Source organism: Mustela nivalis, assembly GCF_964662115.1.
Source record: "Mustela nivalis genome assembly, chromosome: 12".
Lineage (NCBI taxonomy): Eukaryota > Metazoa > Chordata > Mammalia > Carnivora > Mustelidae > Mustela > Mustela nivalis.
This window is the reverse complement of record NC_139031.1, coordinates 88,820,723-88,835,930: the sequence shown is the minus strand read 5'-3', so window position 1 is coordinate 88,835,930 and position 15,208 is coordinate 88,820,723. Positions and strand designations below refer to the sequence as shown.

Here is a 15,208-nt window from a genome sequence, read left to right as displayed (position 1 = left end):
CTTAATGCATATTGACTCTTATTCTTTTTTTTTTCATGAGTCAGATTTATAGGACCCAAACACAATTTTGATATGTTACAAAGTCCAGCTATTGTATCTGTTTTAAACTAATTGCTATTAATGAAATTTCTACAGAATGTATATTGCCTTTATTCTTATTTCAAAACATGGTAGGGAAGAAGGAATGTTAAACCTATTTATCACCAATGCCTTTTTCCCATTGGATTCATTCATTAAAACATAGCCTTACTTTTTATTACCTTGGAAATTTCTAGGTGAATTTAATAGATGTTTGAGTACCTTGCTTGGGGACGGTGGTGGTGGAGATAGTGATGTAGGTGTTTATTCTCCAGTTGTGCTGGTGTGAGTGTGTCACTTTAACCTAAGTCATCAGAAGTGTATATAGTCACCCTTCACCCATTAATAAGTCCTAGCCTTTTAAAACAACACGTGAAATTAATGAAATGCTTCTTTTAGACACCCTGCAGCTGCAACTTGGGAACACATCTGCCTACTATACCTACCTCCTCCTCCTCCTGAAGAGCCTGGTCTACTCCATCATCATCGTCATCTGTCTGCTTGGGAGACCAGCACTCAGTGGCAGTGGGAAGAGTTCCTAACACATGGTGGTACAAGGTGTCACTTCTAGCCATTGGCTAGTTTCTCTAAAAGTGTCTGCTGAGGATCTAGTGAGCCTTCTTTCTGATATTGGGTTATTTCAGTTCACATGTGTCTTTTTCTTGTGTCGTTTCTGAGAACAGGCTTACAAACTCCTGGGCAAACAGAAGCTTTCACTGTGCAGCTAGAACAAATTCCACCATGACTCCCAGGTGGAGTCAGGGGGCATCCACAGAGTCTTCTGCACCACCCCCTCATTGTTGTCCACCAGCTCCCAGCCACCCAGTCCCCATGCCTCTGGGTACAACCATCATACACCTTACAACTGCATTCCTTGAACTCTTTAACCAGATAACTGCCTTGAAGTCTTTATTTTATATACCTGGAAGCAAACATGCCTGTTACCTGACATTTGTGTGTTTTTCATAATAGTTACAATAAAAGCAATCAAGTCTTCTTTGGCCTCTGTGTAATTTATTTGGTGCCAACTGAGAATCCAAAATAAAGGACAGCATGACAACTGAGACTTCCAATTCAGCATCACTTGTAATAAGTGTTCAATTCCACATTTCTAATTCTTTCTCTAAGATAGTCCTTATGATGCTTTCTTTGGGCCAATGATCCTAGGTGAGCCACAGACAGTGAAAGTTTCCAGGTTATTTCTCCTGCAAATATTAGCAGATTCAGACTCCTTTGGTTGAATACACTCTGGTGGTTACACTATAAGATGTCACAATACTGGTGGCTGTGCACAGACCTGTTCCAGTGTGTTACAGGCACCATGTTTCCTGATGTCACAAAATCCCAAGAGAGTTGCACTAACACTGAAAAGGTAGAATGGCAGAGGGGTTAATTGCTTGACTTCTGAACTCCGTGTGCTTGGGCTTAAATCTTGGTTCTATAGCTATTGATCTTTCTGTGACATAATTTTCTCATTTGTCAAATGGAGTTAAAGTGACCCATCGCTTGGAGTTGTGTGGATAAAATGAGTTAACTTTCCTGGGTACCCATGAGTGCTCAACAACATTAGCCTCTACTATTGAGAGATCTAAGTTAGAAATAAGAGAAACACATATGTACACATGTACACACACAAACAATTAGGGCACTCGTTAATCTGTGTGTGTGTATTTCTATACACATGGATGTAAAACAAAATATTCAGTATGTGGCAAGTGGTGAAAAAGGTAGTGATGGTTTATTTTTCTATTTTTGTTAACAAATCCACTTAATGTAGAAACTTTAATATATTAGAATTTAAACAATATCTCATTTAAATTGGGAAGGATTTTTTTCTTTATTTACAACCAGATTCAGTTCTTGGGAAACAGGTGCTTTTGGAAACCAAGTAGAGGCTCTCATTTGGAAACAACATAAAGCCCACAAGATACAAGAAAAAGGAAATTTAATTTTGATTTATTCCTTGTCAAAAATTTCTTCAGACCTCTTAGGACACATGTCTGGGCCCTTACTCAGACATGTGGAATTAATTCTGCTTGTGGAAAGCATGGAGGCACAGAGAGGAAACTAGCAAATTACCTAAGCCGTGTGAGCTAATGTCACTACTGGGGTCCTAGGTGCTGTGTCCTGTGGCTCAACTCTCTGGCACTTTCCTTCCCCAACTGGACCTGGGCTGCCCTGGACTGGGAGGTGCAAAGAGGGGGAGGGTGGTGGTCCTGGAAACAGTGTGGGTGGAAGGAGGGCGCTATGTTCTCCTTCAAATGTGGCTGATTCCTGGAAGTGCTTGAAGTCAAGCTGGCCCCTGCTGGTTGGGGCTCTGCACCACTGGCTCTGGTGCTGAAAGATGAAATAAGAACAGTTAAACCACAGCCAACTTTGCTCCTTTGCAAAAGGCCACAGCTAATGGAAAGAAAAGATCCATCTGCACACATGCTTCTGCTCTCAAATATACTCTTTGGCTGTGGCTGAGGGTCCCTCTATTTATACCAAGTTCATTCTTGTAGCTGCTATGTGAGTTAGGATTGTATGCCCAGGGCTGTTGAGTTGCTGCACACTCAGTCCACTTTGATGACAATGTTCTGAAGGAAACAGCAGAGATTTCTGGTAGCACTAGGTGATCCCCGACATTCCACTGGGATCTGTGCTTTTCCATGGCAGGTGATTTACTGAGGCTCAGACTTTTGGTCTCATTTTGTCCGTGTAGTCAGGGTGACTTGAGACCCATGCCCATGAGGTTACTAGCACAGGGTGACCATAGATGACACAACAGCAGGTTGTGGACATACGGAGGCTCTGGGTTCAACTGTGTCACTGAATTCCACAGACTGAGTCATGCCAGTCCCCTAGAGGGACAAGTGTCTGCAGAGCGAGGCCAAGCAATGTAGTAGCAGACTTGCACAACAGGTAAGTGTGTTTGGAGGGGGGGGTGCCCAGCAGAGGAGGGCTGTTCAGTGATGTGAGCATAAAAAGTAAGTGTCAACCCAAACATGGAACAGAGATTGTGCCCAATCCCAGGATAGATTCTGTTCAGGCTTTGGGGAAACAAAACTCTACTGCAGAGATCACTGGTTTGGCTTTTACAGTCTGACTTCTCAAAGCATATTCTCACCATAGACTTTACTCCTCTGGTTCTCTACACAGAACCAACTTCAGTGTGAGCTTTGGCTTCCGTGAGCATGGGTCCATGTTACTCCTTTAGCGCAGCATGTGTGGGAGAGAGCTCTTTCTCAGGGTACATTGTAAATTCACCTCTTGCTTAGACATCATCAGTGGACCTGGTGTATATGTGGCTCTCCACCTGACACAGGATATTATGTGACCACACCACCAAGTTCTGGAGATGTGGATACCAACGCCAGAATGTACATACCCTTCTCGCTCCCTTCTCCACCTTATAAAACTCTTTCTGGTTAATCCTCAGACTCCCACTCCCCTCCTGGTGGCACTTCTGTCATTTGGTCTATTCTCAGAACAGCACAGATGGCGCTTACCTGACCTGCACAAATACACACATTTGTGTCATTACATCCAGCAGTTTTTTATTCATAAAATAGCTCTGACAAAATAATACTCATTTTCCATCAGAAATATTTTTCTCTAAAACCAGAAAAAGTAAAAAATTCTAAGAATAGAAGAAAAGTTAAATAATTATTATATTTCCATGAAATATTTTGCAGAAAAATTTTATTTATGTGTTAGGCAACAATTCGGTAAATACTCATGCAGTCAAGCAAAAGCAAATATGTAATGAAAAACCTGTATATTCCATAAGACCATATTTATAAAAATAAAAACCAATACATATATGTGTGTGTTTTTGCAAATCAGAAAAAGAAAATAACCTGGTGATTTCAATCATTTCTGGGAATTCCAAAATCTCTAGAGCAAAATGACTTTATTACCTTTACATGAGAATTTAAAATAAGATATGAATAATATCGGTGTTATGAACACAGGTAAAAAGCCTGTATTATTGTCACAATCAAGGAAGGGTCATAACAAACGTAGCCGCAGGAAGACCAGGGTAGCAGGTGAGGGATAGATCCGATTCACACGAAGGAAGCAGCCTGTCTCACAGTTGCTTTAACCTTCTCAGATAATATACCTCAAATAGGACATTTTCTTTTCCTGAGAGTGTCTGCTGCATTATAGCCAAGAACCTATCTGGTATGGGCAAATAAATACCAGAGAACCTTTAGAAAAGATGTGTTCCTCATCTTAACCACATAAATGTCCCATAGTTCAGGAGAAGTTTTTGGTAAAATACACAGACAAAGTATCGCTGTTGGGAGGCTTCACTTTCCAGCCTATTAAACTGCTGTAGAGACACTGGGGCAGATTACATGACTCTCACCTGGAAACGAGTCTGAGGAGATGGTCACACCATGTCTTCCTGTTTCTAGACTCACTGCCCACCTGTCAAGATAATGGCGTTTGAGCCTCATGGGGCTGGCATGTCTTGGGATTATTTGGGAGTTCTAAATAAAGCCAAAGATTGGATTAAAACATAGTTATACGTATAGTTTACATTATTTAAAAATGAATGTTAGCAAGGTCCTCTTTATGGTCAACAAATCTTCCCATGAATGCTAGAAATAAAAGCAGACTAGAGCAACAAAAGTGACTATTTCGGTGGTTGGGAAATGTCCAAGTTGCACAATTGTCTGAGAATGGTTTATAGCTGAAAACCTACAGAATTCAGGAACGACAGCAGTGCACTCGTCTGCGTTGCTCCTTTCTTCCCCCAGTTCCCACAAGCGAGCATCGTGATCCGGAAGTTTCCTCCCAAATAGGAGAGGCCTTGTGAATGGGATCCAAAGTCACGCAGTGTAAGGAGCTGGTCAATCTGGGATGCAGTGATGCCAAGGGGAGCTGACAAGCTGTGTGGTGTGCAAGCAGGAAGGCCAGGGGCTCTGCTGGTCTGCGGCTGGGGTCATGACTGCAGCAAGCATGTGCTCAGCTGAAGCTGTGTGCGTGCTTAGAGGGACTCAAAAAAGCCCAACCCAGCCACACATGGTTGGTTCACACTGAGGTGATTGTCTTATGCAGAGGAGTCATGACAAGACTCAGAAAAAGTATAGTTGAGAAGACGTACACTTTAGCATGTACAATCTATGTGCTAATTGTGTAAAATAGGAATGTGCTCCCCAAGACCTACAACAAAACCATTTGGCAGAAGCGAAGTCTTAATCAAGTTGCTGGGACACATCCCTAAGTAATCTTGGAACCATGAAGCTGTGTAGACCCAGGGTGATTCGCAGGAAGCTAGGCTGAAAACTAAAATAACTAAGAAAGAAAACAGGAGAGGCATGAGCAGTCACACACCGCAGCAGATAGACTATCACAGATGAAGTCCAAGCAGCTTTCTCAGCATGCAAACAGCAATAAAAGCAACCTTCTGCAGAAAAGTCACATACTCAAGTTGCTACAATATGTTTTCGACAAATATTTTTCAATAAAAAATAATAAGACCGTCAAAGAATCACAAAAATTGTGACTGTTGTTAGGGAGTGATAACCCCTACCATTCAATACAAAGTCTTTGAGGTGTGCCGTTACTTCGAAGTAGCTGTAACAAGTTCATGTTCAAAAACACGTTTAAAATACTCAAGAGGATCACAGCTTTGTTCTTCGTGGCTGCTAAGACATCCCTCCCACATCCTTGTTTGGAGCCCACAGCGGGGGAAGCGCGCCTTCGCTACCGATGCTGCCCTCCAGTTTAGCTGGTATCTGGGACTCTGCGCCCGCCCCGCAGCTTGGCCTGTGGCACTGTGAGCCACGGAAGGAGCCCTGCTCGGCACGGGGGACCCCTGGCCTCCTCCCAACCCATGCGCGCATAGCTATGAAGCCTGAGCGGTGCCTGGTGGTGGAGCCCATAGCTGCCATCATCGCTGCCACCTCCGCCACGGCCGCCATTGCTGCTGGTGATGTTGGCGTGGGAGGCAGGTGCTGGAGGCCTAGAGTTGAGCTGAGGCCCTGGGCCCTGGGCTTGCTAAGGGCGCTGGGCAAAGAGGGGAAACAGGGGCGAGCTCAGCTTCAGCGGTGCACCAGCCCCCACGCGCACGCTGCTGCTCTACCCAGATGGTGGTGACTGTGACTTCCTGGAGCTGCTGGTGGTGGACAGGAGCCAAAAATAAATAAATAAATGAAACAAATACAAAAAGGCAAAAATGCATATTGTAATCAGTATGCCAAAGTTAGAAAACAAAGATGTATTAAAAGAAATAAAATCTAGAATAGAAAACTTGTAACCCAAAATGAAATATTCACTAGAGAGCTTTAAGAGAATAGTTCCATTGGAAGAAGGAACAATCTCAATACAGGGGAACACCTTCAACCTGAAAAAGGGCATCTATGAAAACCCACAGCTGACATCATACTTAACGCTGAAGGACTGAATGTTTTTCCCCAAAGAACAGGAACCAAACTGGGATGTTTGCTCTTGACACTTCTATTCAACATGGTAATACAGATTCTAGAGAGTGCGACTAGTAAAAATATGAAGATCAGTAGCAGATGGAAAAGGAAATGCCAAAATGTCTTCACCCACAGATGACATGGTCTTGTTTGTAGGTAATTCCACAGAATCTACACACACACAAAACCAAAGGTAGAGCTCATGAACAAGGTCAGCATCGTCACAAAGTACACATTCAATGTACAAAATATCAGTTGGATTTCTATATACCGGCTTGACCATTAGAAAATGAAATTTAGGAAACAACTCGGTTTACAATAGAACCAAAAGAAATAAAACATTTATGAATTAATTTAAGAAAAGAGCAAAGCTTGTATGTGGAAAATTACAAATATTGCAGAGAAAAAATTAAAGAATATCTAAATAAATCCAGAGAGGATCCATGTTATGGGGTAGAAGACTCAAATATTGTCATGATGGTAGTTCTTAGCAAATTCATTAAAGATTCAGTGGAACAGGCATTCGGGGCACAAGTTAACAAGCTTACACTAAAATTAACATGAACACCCAAAATACCTTGAAAAAAAAGAAAGAGGAATGATAATGTTCAACCTTTAGAAGCAGTGGGGGGAAGGGGCTCACCCAATATTAGGTTTGGAAGATGCGACTGATGATGCTGCGCACACAGAGGGTGTGGAAAGCTTTGTCCCTGGCACATCAAGTCTGAGGGGCTACAGGTGGGCCTTCAAGCACGGGCTTACAGGACCTATGAAGCCACAGGAGACTCGAGGGTCGCTGACTCTTAGAGTTGCTATCTCAGCTCAGCCTGATTGGTTTCCATTTATCTTTCCCTGAGGGATAGGGCCGTTCAGATGTGCACAGTGCTTGGTGTCCTGGGACTGGGATCACCAGGAACAAGGACGTGCTGGCTGTTTCAGGTGTTGGAATGTCCTTTCCCCCGGGTCTCACACTGTCTTTTAGGGAAGCCTGGCCTGACAGCTGGAGAGAGGAGCCACGTTCTTTCCCCACCTTGTCCTCCACCTGCTCTGGATTCCTTCTGGGCTCACTGAAGAATGGAGACCGGAGACCCACCTCACACACACGCCCATACCCCTACTCCCGTTGAATGAAACTCCCTTCAAATCAGCCCTTCCAGGGTCTTCCTTCTAGCTCAGTCCCAGCTGCTCTCAGGAGCCTAACCCGGGGAGACACTAACTGGTTCTTCTTCTGCCTCTTGAGGTGACATTTGGAAATCAAGTAACCACATCAGCATCCAGGCTGGGATGATGGGGAACTCCCAGCCAAAAGTCCCTGAGGAAAAAGCTAGAAGGACAGTTGTGACCAGGAGAGAGAATTGCAATCTCCAGGAGCTCACACTGGGAAACGAGGCTTCACCATTATAGGCGGTGATGGTACAGAACATATGTGAGGCTGGACCTGTGACAGGATCACTTTGGGAGTAGCAGGCACTGGTCACAGCTGTTGTCAGCTGACAGACACATAATCCAGCTGACAATGCAAATTAGACACTTGACTTTGGGAAGGCAGCTGCTCCCAAAGACACCTGTCTGAACCAGAAGCAGGAGCAATGCCTGGAAAAGCTCTGCCAGGCTCTCCTCCTGCCCACATCACTCTGTCTCCAGCTCTTGAACACTTGAGCACACACCAGGGCAATGTGGGCTTCTCCGTGGTTCCCCATCCCTCCCTGGATGTTGGTGCTCTCCCTCCTCCCAGAGTCCAGTAGGCTACTATGTTGGCAAACTAAGTTCTTTCCCCCACAAGGACCAGCTTGGAAAGGCAGTCTAACAACAGAAGGGACCACTGAAATGGAGAGGTCAGGCTCCCCTATTTGTTGGGGAGCCCAGAAACCATCCCACAGGACTTTGACCTTCCATCCCCTAGCTTAGATTCCCAATAACATGACACCTGGCCAGAGTCATGTCAACAGTAGACTGACTGACAGCATGGGGGTCAGGGGACTCCCAGTGTACAGAGCCCCTGAGCAGTCAGAGACAGCCTTGCTGCTGACAGCCAGTCTGGGCAGCAGCACGAATGTCTGTCACTGTCGGTGGATGAATTAATGCGGTGGCTGTAACCATGGGCACCAAGAGCAGCACCGAGGGGCAATGAACTGGGGGGACAGACAGATGGACAGACATGGATTGACAGGAAAGATGTTCCATGTATATGAATGCAAATATGCATATTCACAGGCAAATCTCTGTAGTTTTTACAGGTACATATGACACCAAGGCTATCAGTCTATTTTCTCATTTGAGGCTAACGAAATGGGGCATTGCAAGGATGAGCCACTCACCGAAAACTACCACTCATACTGAGTACACAATTGGAAAAAACAGTTTTCCTGCTTTGTATTTCTGGGCCCTTCCACTCACTAAGTGAATGTTTGCTGTAAGAGACTTCACTGACCTGGTGAGCAATACTGAAGATGATCAGGTGCAGGACATACCTTCAATGGCCAGGAGGGGGTGGTAGAAGTCAGTGTAAGTAATAAGTAAAACAATGCAGTACTTAAGAGGGAAGCATATTATTTAAAACAAATAAGAAACCTATCTAACCTATTAGGATAGATCACAATTCGCATTCAAAACAACAACTCAGAGAGAACATAAATTATTATCCAGTGAAAAACATCTAAGGAGGTTACATACTGCACATGTTTCATTAACCTATTAACCTGGCTGACTTGAAGTTCTGGGTGAGCTCTTCTTAGTGGGGCTACTCAACCTCCTGAAAACTCTGTCATCTTCAGAATGGGATGAATTACACCTACGTTAGACTTGCAAAGAAGGAATCCATGTGAACCATGTATGGCATTCAATAAAGTGTATTTGACATTATTTAATGAATCAATGATTACTGTTAACAAACTTAAAAAAAATAACTCTCTCTGAAAGGCAAGCAAGTATTAATTCACCAGTGCTAGAAGAATTTCTATTGTGTTCTGAAGCCCAGCACTATTACTGGAATGACAGCTCTTCAAGAACAGCTTCTGCTCTTTGCTCCCTTGACATGTGAGAGATATTGCTAAGTTCTGCAACCTCTCTGAAATTTTTCTCATAACCTTACTTTTAATCTTTAGAGCTTAACCATAACTCTCTCTGTCTCTGTGTATGTGTATATATATATAGAGAGAGAATTCTACAGGTATAGAATGGACGCCGTGACAGGTTTGCATTTGTTAGTTTTGTGTTTAAATCAAGGCTCCGTTACTTTTGTGACTGCACAGATAAAGTATTTTAAGATTTCAATGAGCTGCTCTGGCAAATCTGGGTGTTATAACTATGTTGGCATGTTATTATAAGAAACAAGTCATTATAAGAATCACATCATACTTCAGACTGGCTGGTAATATTTTTTTACAAAGCAACCAACTTGGCCCAATCTTAGGCCCATGGTGGATGGTGTCTGGAAAGTGAGCTTTATTATTCCCATTTCCAGGGATTTTACCAAGGACGCACATCCGCCAGGTGGCAGGGCGTGGACTGGAGCTGTCATTCTATCCTTGTCAGTGCAATAAATCCTCCTAGAGTTAGGAGGTATCAGTCAGACTCTCCCAAGTGTCCCGTTTGGCAATTCTGAACTGAGAAGGACGTCCCTCCTCAGCGCATCATTGATCAGATGATATCATTGGCTGTGGAGGGAGCTGGCTCCCAGTCTGAGCTCCATGGCTGGACATTCCCGAGGTCAGCAGGTCTGGAAGGCTGCCAGGCACATGGAGTCAGTCTGAATCTGCTGTACCCTGCAGACAACATATCAATGGCTTTCCTGTTTTGGGGTATAAAGCTTTTCATGCTAAGAGTTGACAACGTATGAACGTCCAACTTATTCCTTGTGACTTAGTAAAGAAGTCAAACTGGATTAGGTCTCACATTCTCCCAGGGGCAGAAGGGAGCTGTCCCTGGTCAGGGAAAGCACGCCAGCCTCTCAGAGTTTCAGTGAAATGTCCAAGCTTCAGCACCTGGCTCTTTGCACAGGGTCTGCCTGAGTCCGCACCTGCTCTGAGCCCCTGTCTCTCATCTCTGGGGGCATCAGAGCAGTTTCATTCATGGCAGCAACAGGATGACCTGGAGGGACAGGAAGTGCTGCTCCCTCAAGGGCCACCTGATTTCTCTTCCTGGAGACCATAGGGTCTTTCTTGCTCAGGACCCTCCACTCTCGACATGAGTATGGGGTGAAGTCTTGGCTACCCTTTGTGTCTTGCTCAAATGTTTCCCTTTTATTTTTTAAAAATAAACCCATCTTTAACAATATGACCTTTCAGTACCACTTACACAGAGCACAGATGTACCACAGCAAGAAGAGAAGTAGAAGAACACAACTGTCACCTGTTGAAATGCGTTTCCAGTCCCAGGATTAATCCATTCCTGCCTGGGGTGCCCAGTCAGCAAACCAAAACTTAGGTAACTTCCCTGTCCCTGTAAATGTTGTCCTTGACCAAAAACACAGTATGTCCCAACTAGGCAGGCACCAAACACCAGGAATCTGCAAGGATTCCCCTGTTCTAAGTAAGGTCAGGTATGCGACCCCGGCCAATCAACCTAAGCCAAGCACTATCTCCTTATCCCATGACTGACCTGCTATTCCTCCCTGTTTCCCCTTTACTGTTTTGAAGTCTCTATAAAACTCCATCTTGCCCAAAATCCCTGGGGCTGAGTGCTCCCCTGCTTGTGAGACTCTGAGCTTCCCAAGCTATGGACTGTTCTCCTTTGAAGAAAGGGCACTGCACCCGCCAGGTTGAATTGTTTCACTTTTGTCATTTGTCTCACCCAGGAGAGCATTTGGCTGGAGGTTTGGCAGGAACGAAGACTGCTCATAGCCAACAGGTGTTGAGCCCTTAATGTCAGCAGTGTTTGTGGACAAATGGGAACAGTAGTTGAGAGAAACAGAGTTCTGAATGTTGACAATGTGACATAAAATTTATTTTCATGAAAGAATAGAAGGTTATGGATTTTCTCCCCCAAAGGAAGATTTCCTTATTGGTGAAAATCTAGAAAAGAGAGATAGCAGGAAGAGAAGAATCCATGGGCTTTCTCACCCCCCACACTGCACATCTTCCATATGCAAACTCTTTCCACTGTTGTTATGCTGTGCAGATGTCAGTCCCCATTGTCACCACCATTCTCAGTCTCTTCCCTACTTAACATTTAGCAGGGCTGCCCTAGACACCTGCTGAGTGTCTGAATGATGGGCCTGGATTATTCTTTTAGCAGAATATTCTAGTCAACACCTCACCAGATCAGCACAACCTCAGAGCCTGCATTTTGGGACACTTGAGCCTTGAATCTTGGTTAGAGCTCAGCATGTGTGCCTCTCAGTGTTTACCAAGAAGAGGAGCTCAGAAGCTGGGTCTAGTAGTGGGTGTGATGAAACCATACCTCCCTGCCCCAGCCAATTCCCCTTCCTGCCTTCTTCTTCCAGGCCAACAGGTTCTCATTAGCATAACTAATTACCATAACTGGACCCAGGAGGTCCTCCTCTACTTTAGATAACTGGCAAGGAAACCTGTACTTACTTTACTAGCTTTACCTCTGGAAACTTCATTTCAGATGCCTGATGCCTTTCTCAGCTGACCCTCCTGAGGCCCTGCCTTTACCATTTCTAAGGATCTCACACTGGATCTGAACTGTCCTGCCCCCTGGTCTCCTCTGCCCCCTGGCTAACCACAGGTTTCTTCCTATGACCACACACACATACACACACACACCTGGTTTTACAGGACTATCATATTTCTTGAAATTCTACACTATGAGGACCCCAGAAATCATCTACTGCAACCAATCCAGTTTTAAGATGAAACACCAAATCCCCAACATTTCTTGAGCTTTTTCTATGCATCTGGGACAGGCCACATGCTTTGCTCACATTCCCTGCTCACTCTGCACACAACCTAATAAGTTCCTTTTGGCAAATGAGGAAAAGGAGAAGACTAGCTAGCCGAAGACTGCAGAGCTCTCATGTCACGTTAGGGCATTTCCATCTTCTGAGGCGACCTCTGGGAGAAATGGTCCAGGGCTAGCTCAGGGGACCTGTTGCTTTTTCATCAGGGATCTCTGCACTGTGCTTATCCCTGCCTCCGGAGCAGCCTGCACACCCATTGCTCTGTCAGTACTGAGTGGCCATTGGAGGCTTGAGATGTGTCTCCAGCCAGACCTGACTCACATCCCCACCTAATACCCTGTAGGCATGCAGCCTCGGAAGAGTTACTTAAAATGTGACGCAGGATTTCCCATTTCTAAATTGAGGGTAGTAGCATTCATGTCACGGGTGACTTTCAATATTTGGTCAAACAATGAGCAGAAACCAGTTAGTGCGGAGCTCAGGTCCAATCAAGGATTGCTGTTATACCACTGGTGCCCTCCTTGCACCAACAGTCCTCAGTGATTCTCAGCAGCCTAACCATTGATGTTCCCTCCTGCCTTGTGGTCAGATCTGCCCCAGCCCTCTGGCCCCTCCCTCTCTCCTCCCAGCCTCTTTCTCACTAGTAACTGCAGGTGCCTCTGGGAAACAGAGGCTCAGGTCTTCACTGCCTTCTTCAATACACCCAGGCAGTCTCTTCCCAGCAGGTGCAGCCAGGAGGTCACCCAGGGTTTCTTTCCACCAGGCGGGAGACAGAACCATGCTGGGTCCCCTTGCCATCCTGTGTGCTCTCCTGTTTCCAGGTAAGTCCTGACTTGTTCCCCGGTGCAGAGGACAGGGGATACCCTGAGGTTCCTGTCCATCACTATCTCACAGCTGTTTCCCTCTCTCCTGGCAGGCGGTGGAGCAGGGCTCAAGCTGAGTCAGACTGCTTTATTGGTGGCACGCGTGGGCAGTCCACGTTCTCTGGATTGCAAAGTGGACACCTGGGTCAGGTACATCCACTGGTACCGCCAACAGGAGGGTACGGCACCGAAGAGGCTCCTCTACCTAGACATGTCCAGGTCCCTTGTGCAACGGGATTTTGTCCTGAATGCGAACAAAGTCAATGCCGAGAAGGGCAAGGATAGCTACAGCTGCACTCTGTCACTGCTGAAAGTGGAGAAAAACCATGAGGGCGTGTACTACTGTGCTGCCTGGGAGCACCACAGTCCTGTGCTAAGACCAGGTCCCTGAGCAAAAAGGTCTCTGTCTTCCAGGGCACTGAAGACCTGGCAAATTCCATTGATTCTGGGTTTCTGGGGTTGTCCTGGGGTCAGCTCTCAGCACCCTGACTCTCACTAATGCCCCCTTCCCTCTCCATTAGTGCACTGCACAGAACCCTGGATGCTAAGGAGCCCCCGGCGAGCAGGTGGGCTCAAACCCAGGGAGCTGTCCCTTCTGGAGGGACTGCTCTGAAGGTCGTCCAGTGCAGTGTTTCTGAAGCATTTGGAGCAGAATCTGTGCTGCTCAATGCAGTGGCCACTAGCCAGTAACCACATGTGACCCCTGCGCACATGAAACATAGCTAGTTCAACCTGAGATGGGCTGCTTGTGTAACATACAAGCCATGTTCTGGAGAGTATAAAAAAAATAACATGGAATACCTTCTTAATAATTTTTATATTAATTACATGTTGAAGTAAAGAAGTTGTCCTTGAGATGATTGCTACTACCCTCAATTTAGAAATGGGGAAATCCTGTTTTGATATTTCACAGTAAATAAAATAATCCTGAATTTTATTTGTTTCTTTAACTTTTTTAAATGCAACGTTAGAAAATGAGTCTCATATTGTGACTTATCTTTATTTCTACTGAATGGAGTTGTGACAGGCTGGCGATTGACAATTCTGGCCATTTCCAAAGAAGAATGTGGGAATAAAATATTGTGCAAATCATTTCAGAGAGTGATTTACCATAAAACAATTGAAAACTGAAATAGGAAGTTGACTCTTGACTCCAGTTTTCAAAGTGCTGTCCTGCCCACTGCCTATTACTTTGCAGTAAAGACTCCGTGAGCAAAGCACAGCAAACAGTTGGTAGGACTAACTTCTCAACACCCTCATGCACTGGCATACCTGGTGCTCAACTGATGTGGGGGGAACATGATCCTCAGGCAGGTTGATGCAACAGCCCTGAATGAGACCTGGGGCCCTCACTTCCAATTCTCCTTTTATGTTACTCCATATGGGATTTAGGGGCTGTATTCCTTGGACTTCTTTTTTGTCATCTGTACAGGGAGGTAGTTTAACTACCACAGTAATGGGTTGATCCTCTGTAATAAAGTAAAATTATACCAATAAGATATCACAATGTTTACTAAATTCTTATAAATTTGTCAACTTCTTGAAGGGAAAAAAAGAAAAGAAAAACTATAATACTGATCCTCCAGTCCCAAACAGGAAAACACCTGCTATCATATGTGGGGGAAATAAAAAGCTCTCTGAGGACGTCTAAGCTGAAATAAATGCCTTTTCAATTGAAGATTGACAGTTTATGTACAACTTAATAGCACTGGTAAACATGATTGCTGAAAGGAAAGCCCAAAACTTGTGTAGATAATTAGTCCCTCAGATTCATTACCTCCTCCTATGTCTCCCGGAATTTTTGCACTAGGAGATTTATATTTAAGATATGCCTGATTGTGAAAAACGCCGACACCCCTTTCCTCTAATGAAGCCTGGGTCAAGATGAAGACCTCCACCATGTACAGGAGGTAGAGGACGGGGAGAGACAGAAACTTACTTTTGCTCTGTTTGGGGGATATTCCTTCATTTGTCTTCCCATATCCTAA

At 44.8% G+C, this 15,208-nt stretch overlaps 2 gene segments (V, D, J or C); both read left to right on the top strand.

Moving 5' to 3' along the window:
• Window positions 1-15,208, top strand: part of LOC309844790 (T-cell receptor gamma chain C region 5/10-13-like) — a 102,211-nt gene that overhangs the window by 41,636 nt on the left and 45,367 nt on the right.
• The window catches only part of LOC309844794 (putative non-functional T cell receptor gamma variable 10), a 31,409-nt gene continuing 29,203 nt past the window's right edge, over window positions 13,003-15,208 (top strand). Inside the window, exons 1-2 of the V gene segment in view lie at window positions 13,003-13,178; window positions 13,274-13,590.